This window comes from Astatotilapia calliptera, chromosome 4, assembly GCF_964374335.1.
Source record: "Astatotilapia calliptera chromosome 4, fAstCal68.1, whole genome shotgun sequence".
In the NCBI taxonomy this organism is placed as follows: domain Eukaryota; kingdom Metazoa; phylum Chordata; class Actinopteri; order Cichliformes; family Cichlidae; genus Astatotilapia; species Astatotilapia calliptera.
Genome location: NC_137425.1, coordinates 31255371 through 31267051, shown reverse-complemented (window position 1 = coordinate 31267051; position 11681 = coordinate 31255371). Strand labels below are relative to the sequence as shown.

Genomic DNA, 11681 nt, shown 5'->3' with positions numbered 1-11681 from the left:
CTGCATGTCTTGTGCAGAGAACAGGAAGTTAGTGCAGAGCTGCATAGCATATTAATAAAACACAGGAAACCAAACAGAAAAAGTGGAACTAAGTAAACTGTGTGTGACGTATAGCAGAACTATGTATAACCATAGTCTGTTCTCGGATTGGATAGTTAAATTTGTGATTGACATGACATTGGCCAATCAGATGAAAGGAAGAAAAATAGGGTCAGAATTTGTACTTAAAACTTGAGTGTAGAGTTTCACACCTATTTTTTGGCTAAGTCCACACACAAATTCTTTTTACACATACATATACAATACTTGAAATGTGCAATTCACTTGTATTTTTATTTTTATTCCTATTTATTCTATTTATCCCCTTCGTATATTTTATTTATATATGTCTCTGTATTTATATGTGTGTGTGTGTGTGTGTGTATATATATATATATAATATTCTGTAACTCTGTAACTTCTGTCGGTGCTGTGCTTTTGGAAACCGAATTTCCCAGAGGACCCACCCGAGGGATTAATAAAGTTTTATCTTATCTTATCTTATATCTTGATTTACAAGTACAAAATATTTATGACCACAATTTGAGCCCATACTAGGGCAGTAACAGGAGAGGCGAAAGTATCACCTGTATTTGGCAGTGAGTAGAAAATCCTTTGTCCATCTGCCACCATGTGCCCCCATTACATTTCTGTCTGCCACCTCACATACGCCTGTCTAGAACCAGTCCACTGTACTACCAACCTTCTAATTAAAAGATCACTAGCTTTACCTTCCTAAGTACAGACACGCTAAACAACTAATATATATTTTTTGTAGTCCACCATTTATCCATCACCTGTCATAAGCTCAATACAATTAAAGAGAATTACAAGACTTTTACACAATTTATTGTTTACACAACATGTATTAGGTTTACAGATGAAATGCTGCTTGGCTAAACTTTCTAATAAATTGTAATGACATAATAAACACACATCTTGCAGTAACTAGTATAACATTCCCAGTAAAATAGTGCATATAATAGTGATCAAAAGTTTGAAGTAATTTAGAAATATCTTTAAACAAGTAGTCAAAATTAAGTAAGAGCCATTGCAAAGAAAATCCTTATATACAAACATACAGAACTTGAGTAAGTGGCTTTATGGCTTTATGTAACAGAAGAAGTTCCTTCTCTGCTGACAGTTTCTTATGCCATAGGATGCAGTCCCACTCTTCTCGAGGACGCCACAGAAGCCATTAGTCGGGCAGCTTGGAATATTTTCATATTGCATCTGTCCTCCACCCACCCACAGCCACTCACCAGCCAGGTTACACAGGCCCGTCCACACCTGACAACATTGAACAGAGAGACAATTGTAAACATGGTGTATGAGTTTCTCAGCAACACGAATAAGCTGTAGGAAACTGTCCAACCTCATCAGTGCTAGCTTGTTGTGCTCTCTCCCGTGCATAGGTGTGGTCATCAGTAGTGATCAGTGTGGCCAGGTCGTAGCGATGGTTCCTGTAGGGAGAGTTGGGATCATTTGTGTCCACTGCACCCAGAGACCTGCAGTGGTTTAATGCCTCCTCCCACGTCTTATTCTCCTTCACCAAAACCAGTTTCTCATCATAACACATGAAAGAATGATTGTAATGGCAACCGTGAGTCCACCATACACCATAGTTCTTATATACACAGTCTCCATTTTGACTTGGCTCTGAAAGAAGAAGCAAAGAGACACTGTTATTTGTGTTATTTACTGTTCCCAACAGCAAATAACACGCTAATGTTAATATCAACAAATGTGATCTTGCACAATCTAATAAGAACCAATAATTTGCTCTCACACCAGGTGTTATTCTAAGATTAATACTTGAGCTTTAAAACATGTTACTTACGAGAACTATCCCACTTGATGAAGCTAGCTATCTCATCTCCTCGGGACCATTTCCATGTATTTGTATTAGCTCGATATAATCCGATCCAGCCTCCAGATTTGAAAAATGTGTTCTCTTGTTCATTTCTGATTGTGATCAGGTCAGTGTGGTACTTCCTGCAGAAGGTCTGGGCATTTGTCCAAGTTGTCATGTAAGACCCAGAGTAAGGTTTAAAGTTTAACAGATCCCCACAGACAGGAGAAATAAAAAGCAGCAGAGGGATGAGAAGGCACATCTTCCTTAGGATGCATTGACACTGTAACAAAAAGGAAAAGGGTCGCAGAGAAGAAGATTGGAGTTTTTTGCGCAGCCATGTTTCACCGATGAAGTAGTCAAGTGTCTCTCTGAGCAATGACAATGTAGGACAGATGATGACATTAGGAAATGTGGATGAGTCTTGGATTAAACAAGAACTGTATAAATGTAACTGACATTTAGTCACAGTAATATTACTTAATCAACTCAATATTTTACCTAATGTACTTGTTTGATGTCATCCTACGAGACTTTCACATTAATCATGTATGGTACAAATAACTAAAACAGTAAACTTTGTAAATCTTGTAAACTTTTAACTTAAAGAAAAAAAAAATGGCTAACAACTTGAACAGTCTTTTCTAGTGAAGTGGGGCATGCATAGGTGATATACTCTCAGCAGGTTAAACCATTCATTGCACTGTGTGTCAGCTTCTACAGCAGAACTCACCTTGACAGCAGATAATGGGGAACCTTTGAAGCTCAGGGTCTCCTGATGATGCTTTTTTTTTTTATCAAGTCTGTGAGATACTCATGGACTGTGATACTTGTCAAAGCTTTTCTTTAGCATAGACTCCGCCTTTGTTTGAAGCATTTGAATAGCTCTGGCTTTCTATCCTCAATTTCATTTAAATCTTTCTGAATTTCCAAAAAGATGCTAAGCAGCATTCAAATGTGGTTTTGTGTTGGGGATCTTCGTCCATTCTACTTCTCTTTTTGCTGTCAATCCTTTGAGAAATAATCGTTTTGCATCTCTGTAATGTAAGGATTTATAAAAACATTTATGTTTATAGAACACTCTTTTCTGCTAAGTTCCAACCAACCTGTCAAATCTTATTATACTCACTTCGCTCTTTCATTGGTTTTCTCCACCTGCAGCAGCTAAACTCATTTAAAAAATAGAATATATTGAAAAGTTGTTATTGCTGGTATGTGATTTCCTGGTAATTGTCATAGATTTAATCCCCAACAAATTTACTTTCCCCACTTGATAGTCAATTTAGAACTTTTATTTTATTCTGAGTTATTACAATCACGGTGTACGAGACCGGGGGATGGAAAAGAAAAAGAAGAAAGAAACAGAAGTTGGGGAGAAAGTTAACAGAAGGAGATGGATACAGAAAGGAAGAGGAAAAAAACACTGAAAATCTGTTTCAAACACTGCTGAAAAAAACAATAACACAGCAGAGAAACCACAGCAACAACCAACAGAAGAAAAAAAACACTCATCAACAACAATGAACAAGCAGAACAAAACCGCGGCAACCCCCACCCCAACTAGGTGATGGAGCTGATCAAAGGAGCCCAGAGAGATTGATCTGTTGTGGCAGCAGAGGCTGTATCAAGGCTTATGTGGTCCAACAAATGGTCTCTATATTGGTTAATATTAAGGTTCTTTTTATTTTTCCAGATCATAAGGAGAGTCGTCCTGGCAATCTCATCTCTTTAGTGACCTCGTCTAGGTCCCTCAAGAAGCAAACTAAAGGGAAAGCTGGCTGTTACATTCCAGACACTTTGATAAGACTTCACATATGCAACACCAAAACCTCGGAGCAGGTGGACCAAAGAGTGTGATTGTAATTGGCCGGTGTATAGACATTGACAGACCGCGTGACTTTCACGCATTGCATGCCGGGAACTCGTGGCAATCCAAGTACCGCATCAAATGCAAGCATTTGCAGCACCGCAAAACGTTCATTCTCCGGTTCCAATACCTTCTTGCTTTTTCTTTGTCCCCCAAAAAAGTTATGTACAAAACGAAGGAGAACAATCCCGGTCCGTACAAAGACACACTTGATGAAAAGTCAAAGAAAAGGAGGAAAAAATCACAGGAGTGAAAGGGTCAGACCCTTACGAGCACACAGAGTGGACAAAAGACGTTAGCGTGCTGCCCAACTTTCACCACGCTCATATTTATAATTATACGGTTCTTGGAGTGAGTGCATACACTCGTGAAGTTTAGTAACTTCAGGTCACTGCAACAAGCCCAGGTACAGTTTACCAACGGATGGGTGCAGGACCTTGAAATGACCGTGTAGAAGAAAAGACCATCGTACGAACAAAGGTAAGTTGACCAGTCTCACAAATCGTCCTCATAAATACACATTCGTTAACCGTTTATTAATATAACCTTTGAGCTCAACGGTAATTAATTAGTAGTGGAAATAATTTCTGGTAGCATTACAGAAATGTAGCAGTGACAATAATACAGCGCCAGACTTGCTTGTAACCTATATAACCATTTTTTTGTGTTTCTTTTTATCGCTGTGTAACTGATTTTAATTGAAAGCCTGCGTGCACTAGTACCTCTTGCCACGAGTTCCCAGAATTCTTTGCGGTTTTACCCTTGAATGACATCACATTTTCAATCTCTATTGCCTTCACATTGTGAGGTGTTGGATGACGTAAAATCCACACTAAATCCATGCTGCTTTTTAAGAAGTAGTGTTGAAAGTTGAAAGGCAGATCTAGTCCTCCTCCATCTTTGGTCCTTTGCAACATTTTTAAGCTAATATGCGTTGGGTTTTCTTTAGAAATGGTGGACTCCAGAGATTTAACCTCTTAAGAACCAAACTCTTTTATGGCATGCATAGCGATGGGAATTGATACGATTTTCACGATTCCGATTCCATTTTCGATTCTGTTTAGCAATTCGATTCTTTATCGATTCTTTTTAAAAAGGAGAACACGAAGGTCGATTAGCTCAGAACTTTGTTTTATGTCTTCTCTTTGAACAAGATAGAAATTTAGGAGTAGCATGGCCTTACAAACCCAGCAGTGAGATCTTAAGAGATCCACAGCCTACGGCTCTTCGATGGGCTGTCACGGGGTCCCCAGAAAAAAATTGTAAATGTAAAATATTAATAAAATAAATATTCTGCTGGAGCAATAACAAAGTATAACATAAATTATTCTGTAGCAATTACACAAGAATATCCAGTAATGTCCCTGCCTACAATTGAACACATTCACTTACCGAAAATCATCTGCTGTGGCAAATGGGTGCAAGCCTTTTACCACAAACTTAGTCACTGCAGCAAGAACTGCCAGCATCTGAGCCAGCCAGACTCTGTCTGTTTCTCTCATCATGGTCATCTTAATGCAACACACAGTTTTGTAATAAGGCAGATTGCACTAACATAATATGCACTGTTAGTTGATTATTTACCTGCCGCATTAACGGGAGAGGACGTGCAAACATCACCGCTGAGCTTCACAAGTCCGGAGCGGAATTAAAAACACGACATTCATTTAAGGTTATCGCGTGCTTTGTGAGCAAATGCTTATGCACATTCGTAGTGTTTCCTCCCTTAATGAAATATCTACTTTGCAAGTATTGCAAGATGCCCTGTTGTCATCCGTTCTCGTAAAGTATAACCAAACGTTTGAGCGTTTGTGCCACTTAGGCGCCGTGTTTCCTGCCTAGTAGCTCCGCAACGTGGTGACGTCATCCGAGGCGAATGGAATCGATAAGGGAATCCTTTGCAAAAATGACAAACAATTCCAATTAATTGAGTGGGAATCACAAGAACTGGTTTTCAATTCCAATCCCTAGGCATGCATTTTTAATTTCTCTTTGCTACTTGGGTTGTTTGGGACCTGATGAATGTAAAAACAAAGAATTATTTTATTTTATTTTTTTACCTGATTTTTGTTTCTGAAAAGAATGAGAGCCACATATGAGGACATTCGCTTTAAATTTCGATAGAACAGTGGCAGTATAATGTCCTCATAAGTGGGTATCAGGCCCTTGTAGAACAAAATTTAGTATTTTTGTCTAGATAACCCAAAATGTGATGTCCACATATGTGGACACCAGGTCCTAGGAGCATAAACCAGTCCGGTGATATTTTACTCGGGATCATTGAGAATAAATAATTGATTCTTGGTAAAACCATCAATTTTACTGAAGCGACATCAGTGATATGGATGGAGACTTCCATCTTGCCAGATCATCTTCTACTGTCTTTAAAAGTGGGATGTGGTTTAATTAAATCAAATCTGGAAGCCTAGGACAAACATTAATGCCTAAATATTTAATATTTCCATATTACAGTGGGGTAGAAGCAGAAATTCGGAATAGTATTTCCAGCCAGCTGGTTGGCTGCTTCTAGGGTTTTGATGGTTCCTTCTAATTCCTGAATACATTTGTTCTGGCTTTTTTGGTGAGAATATAGTTATTTTACCTCTCATCACAGCTTTTCCTCCTTCCCAGAGAACAGGTGCTGACGTTCCAGGATGGTCATTACAGTCTAAATATAAAGCCCACTCTTTAAAAACATATTTAATAAAATCTAAAATGATGTAATAAATTTCCAGTTTTTACTTGACGGAATAGCCTTCTTATTTATTAGCTTAATTATTTATTAAATAAATCTTATTTATTTATTTAATTATCTCACAAACAAACTCAAATGAAAATATTTTTTTCGAAGGTCACTGATCCTGTCATTCAGGATCAGTGACCTTCGAAAAAAATATTTTCATCAAAGGTCACTGATCCTGAATGACAGGATGCAGCACATGTTTTGCCTGTCACTGAGGCATGGATGTATTTGACTATATGGATACATCAACATGCAAAACTGGCTGGTAGAGGCTTGTAAAAGCAAAGTTAAATTTTGTAAGCCAGCTTTTAAAAGGTAAAAGCTCCTACTGATTCTGCTTTCCTAACTATTTGTTTTCCTTATATTTCAGTAACAACAACAAATATGCCATAAATGACAAACTGAAAACAGTTCAGTGATAAAATCACTAAAAATTATTATAATACAAGTTATGATGTGAGGAGCTTCATGCTGAGGTAAGGTCCTCTAAAGTTTGGATGGAGTCAGGACTGCAACATTCTGGCCCTCAAATTTAACCATAAGAAATGCGAAAATGCTAAATTTAAGTATGTGCTATGTTTTATTAAAATGAATAAAGATACAATGAGGGCAGACTCCCTTGCTAAGAAATTGGAGATATGTTTGGTAAAGGAATTCTGGAAAGACATAACCCAAAATGTGATGTCCACATATGTGGACACCAGGTCCTAGGAGCATAAACCAGTCCGGTGATATTTTACTCGGGATCATTGAGAATAAATAATTGATTCTTGGTAAAACCATCAATTTTACTGAAGCGACATCAGTGATATGGATGGAGACTTCCATCTTGCCAGATCATCTTCTACTGTCTTTAAAAGTGGGATGTGGTTTAATTAAATCAAATCTGGAAGCCTAGGACAAACATTAATGCCTAAATATTTAATATTTCCATATTACAGTGGGGTAGAAGCAGAAATTCGGAATAGTATTTCCAGCCAGCTGGTTGGCTGCTTCTAGGGTTTTGATGGTTCCTTCTAATTCCTGAATACATTTGTTCTGGCTTTTTGGTGAGAATATAGTTATTTTACCTCTCATCACAGCTTTTCCTCCTTCCCAGAGAACAGGTGCTGACGTTCCAGGATGGTCATTACAGTCTAAATATAAAGCCCACTCTTTAAAAACATATTTAATAAAATCTAAAATGATGTAATAAATTTCCAGTTTTTACTTGACGGAATAGCCTTCTTATTTATTAGCTTAATTATTTATTAAATAAATCTTATTTATTTATTTAATTATCTCACAAACAAACTCAAATGAAAATATTTTTTTCGAAGGTCACTGATCCTGTCATTCAGGATCAGTGACCTTCGAAAAAAATATTTTCATCAAAGGTCACTGATCCTGAATGACAGGATGCAGCACATGTTTTGCCTGTCACTGAGGCATGGATGTATTTGACTATATGGATACATCAACATGCAAAACTGGCTGGTAGAGGCTTGTAAAAGCAAAGTTAAATTTTGTAAGCCAGCTTTTAAAAGGTAAAAGCTCCTACTGATTCTGCTTTCCTAACTATTTGTTTTCCTTATATTTCAGTAACAACAACAAATATGCCATAAATGACAAACTGAAAACAGCTCAGTGATAAAATCACTAAAAATTATTATAATAGAAGTTATGATGTGAGGAGCTTCATGCTGAGGTAAGGTCCTCTAAAGTTTGGATGGAGTCAGGACTGCAACATTCTGGCCCTCAAATTTAACCATAAGAAATGCGAAAATGCTAAATTTAAGTATGTGCTATGTTTTATTAAAATGAATAAAGATACAATGAGGGCAGACTCCCTTGCTAAGAAATTGGAGATATGTTTGGTAAAGGAATTCTGGAAAGACATAACCCAAAATGTGATGTCCACATATGTGGACACCAGGTCCTAGGAGCATAAACCAGTCCGGTGATATTTTACTCGGGATCATTGAGAATAAATAATTGATTCTTGGTAAAACCATCAATTTTACTGAAGCGACATCAGTGATATGGATGGAGACTTCCATCTTGCCAGATCATCTTCTACTGTCTTTAAAAGTGGGATGTGGTTTAATTAAATCAAATCTGGAAGCCTAGGACAAACATTAATGCCTAAATATTTAATATTTCCATATTACAGTGGGGTAGAAGCAGAAATTCGGAATAGTATTTCCAGCCAGCTGGTTGGCTGCTTCTAGGGTTTTGATGGTTCCTTCTAATTCCTGAATACATTTGTTCTGGCTTTTTTGGTGAGAATATAGTTATTTTACCTCTCATCACAGCTTTTCCTCCTTCCCAGAGAACAGGTGCTGACGTTCCAGGATGGTCATTACAGTCTAAATATAAAGCCCACTCTTTAAAAACATATTTAATAAAATCTAAAATGATGTAATAAATTTCCAGTTTTTACTTGACGGAATAGCCTTCTTATTTATTAGCTTAATTATTTATTAAATAAATCTTATTTATTTATTTAATTATCTCACAAACAAACTCAAATGAAAATATTTTTTTCGAAGGTCACTGATCCTGTCATTCAGGATCAGTGACCTTCGAAAAAAATATTTTCATCAAAGGTCACTGATCCTGAATGACAGGATGCAGCACATGTTTTGCCTGTCACTGAGGCATGGATGTATTTGACTATATGGATACATCAACATGCAAAACTGGCTGGTAGAGGCTTGTAAAAGCAAAGTTAAATTTTGTAAGCCAGCTTTTAAAAGGTAAAAGCTCCTACTGATTCTGCTTTCCTAACTATTTGTTTTCCTTATATTTCAGTAACAACAACAAATATGCCATAAATGACAAACTGAAAACAGTTCAGTGATAAAATCACTAAAAATTATTATAATAGAAGTTATGATGTGAGGAGCTTCATGCTGAGGTAAGGTCCTCTAAAGTTTGGATGGAGTCAGGACTGCAACATTCTGGCCCTCAAATTTAACCATAAGAAATGCGAAAATGCTAAATTTAAGTATGTGCTATGTTTTATTAAAATGAATAAAGATACAATGAGGGCAGACTCCCTTGCTAAGAAATTGGAGATATGTTTGGTAAAGGAATTCTGGAAAGACATAACCCAAAATGTGATGTCCACATATGTGGACACCAGGTCCTAGGAGCATAAACCAGTCCGGTGATATTTTACTCGGGATCATTGAGAATAAATAATTGATTCTTGGTAAAACCATCAATTTTACTGAAGCGACATCAGTGATATGGATGGAGACTTCCATCTTGCCAGATCATCTTCTACTGTCTTTAAAAGTGGGATGTGGTTTAATTAAATCAAATCTGGAAGCCTAGGACAAACATTAATGCCTAAATATTTAATATTTCCATATTACAGTGGGGTAGAAGCAGAAATTCGGAATAGTATTTCCAGCCAGCTGGTTGGCTGCTTCTAGGGTTTTGATGGTTCCTTCTAATTCCTGAATACATTTGTTCTGGCTTTTTGGTGAGAATATAGTTATTTTACCTCTCATCACAGCTTTTCCTCCTTCCCAGAGAACAGGTGCTGACGTTCCAGGATGGTCATTACAGTCTAAATATAAAGCCCACTCTTTAAAAACATATTTAATAAAATCTAAAATGATGTAATAAATTTCCAGTTTTTACTTGACGGAATAGCCTTCTTATTTATTAGCTTAATTATTTATTAAATAAATCTTATTTATTTATTTAATTATCTCACAAACAAACTCAAATGAAAATATTTTTTTCGAAGGTCACTGATCCTGTCATTCAGGATCAGTGACCTTCGAAAAAAATATTTTCATCAAAGGTCACTGATCCTGAATGACAGGATGCAGCACATGTTTTGCCTGTCACTGAGGCATGGATGTATTTGACTATATGGATACATCAACATGCAAAACTGGCTGGTAGAGGCTTGTAAAAGCAAAGTTAAATTTTGTAAGCCAGCTTTTAAAAGGTAAAAGCTCCTACTGATTCTGCTTTCCTAACTATTTGTTTTCCTTATATTTCAGTAACAACAACAAATATGCCATAAATGACAAACTGAAAACAGTTCAGTGATAAAATCACTAAAAATTATTATAATACAAGTTATGATGTGAGGAGCTTCATGCTGAGGTAAGGTCCTCTAAAGTTTGGATGGAGTCAGGACTGCAACATTCTGGCCCTCAAATTTAACCATAAGAAATGCGAAAATGCTAAATTTAAGTATGTGCTATGTTTTATTAAAATGAATAAAGATACAATGAGGGCAGACTCCCTTGCTAAGAAATTGGAGATACGTTTGGTAAAGGAATTCTGGAAAGACATGAAAACAATGAATAGTGTTAAGACTTCCTTACCAGCTAATATTGATGGTGTTGGTGGTCTGAGAAAATTACTTGAATGTGGCAGAAACATTACGGTGATCTATTTAACTCTTCTTTCTAATTAACCAAAAGTTCAATCTCTGCCGTGGATGAAATCGATAATAAGGAAGATGTAATGTCATGAATAGAAATTTATGATGCAATTAGAACATTAAAAGACAGTAAAGCACGTGGGATGGACACGATATCTGCTGAACATTTGAAACATTTGCTTGCTATTTGTTTCACAGGGTTCATAGTTCGTGTGATTCTCCCAGATTCAATTATTGCTGTCATGTTAGAAAAATAAACAGCAAGAATAATTATCGAGCTACAGCGTTATCTAGTGAAGGAAAAAATGTCCATCCCGGTTTTCCCTCCAAGGCACGAGTGATAAGCAGAGTTCTGTCCTTTCCTTCTAAGATTCCTAATTATTTAAAGTAACACTCAGGTATGCCATTCAGCGTGTTAGTACGAGCTCGGGAGCAGCTTGGGAGAACAAGAAAACAGAGACTGCTTTAGGTTGCCTTCCCAATCGACTCAAAGGTTTATTTGATACACAGCAGTTTATATAGAGGAAAAAAGGTTCGTGTGTCAGCTTTCCCAGTTCAAACCGGTACAGACTAAATAAGGAAACGTCTTCCTGCCTTCTGAGCAAAGTATCCCTTGTGTAGTTTATCAGTTCAGCTATAATTTATGATCATCCCAGCAAAATACACTCCTAGACATAAAATACAGAGTTCTTTCATTAGTGAATTCTGAAACAAACCACCTGGCCTTTAACGAGCCTTTTCCAGGAGATAAAGAAAAAGGGAGGATGGGAGTAAGGAAGTGGTCTCA

At 36.9% G+C, this 11681-nt stretch overlaps 1 long non-coding RNA gene across 1 annotated transcript; it reads right to left on the bottom strand.

The window, feature by feature from the left end:
- Positions 1-872: 872 nt before the first annotated feature.
- LOC113021386 (uncharacterized) lies at positions 873-4978 on the bottom strand. Its single transcript, XR_013908658.1, has 4 exons — positions 2625-4978; positions 1880-2174; positions 1415-1698; positions 873-1329 (listed from the first exon to the last, which is right to left on the bottom strand). It is a non-coding gene; the product is annotated as an uncharacterized LOC113021386 (long non-coding RNA).
- Between the last annotated feature and the right edge of the window lie 6703 nt (positions 4979-11681).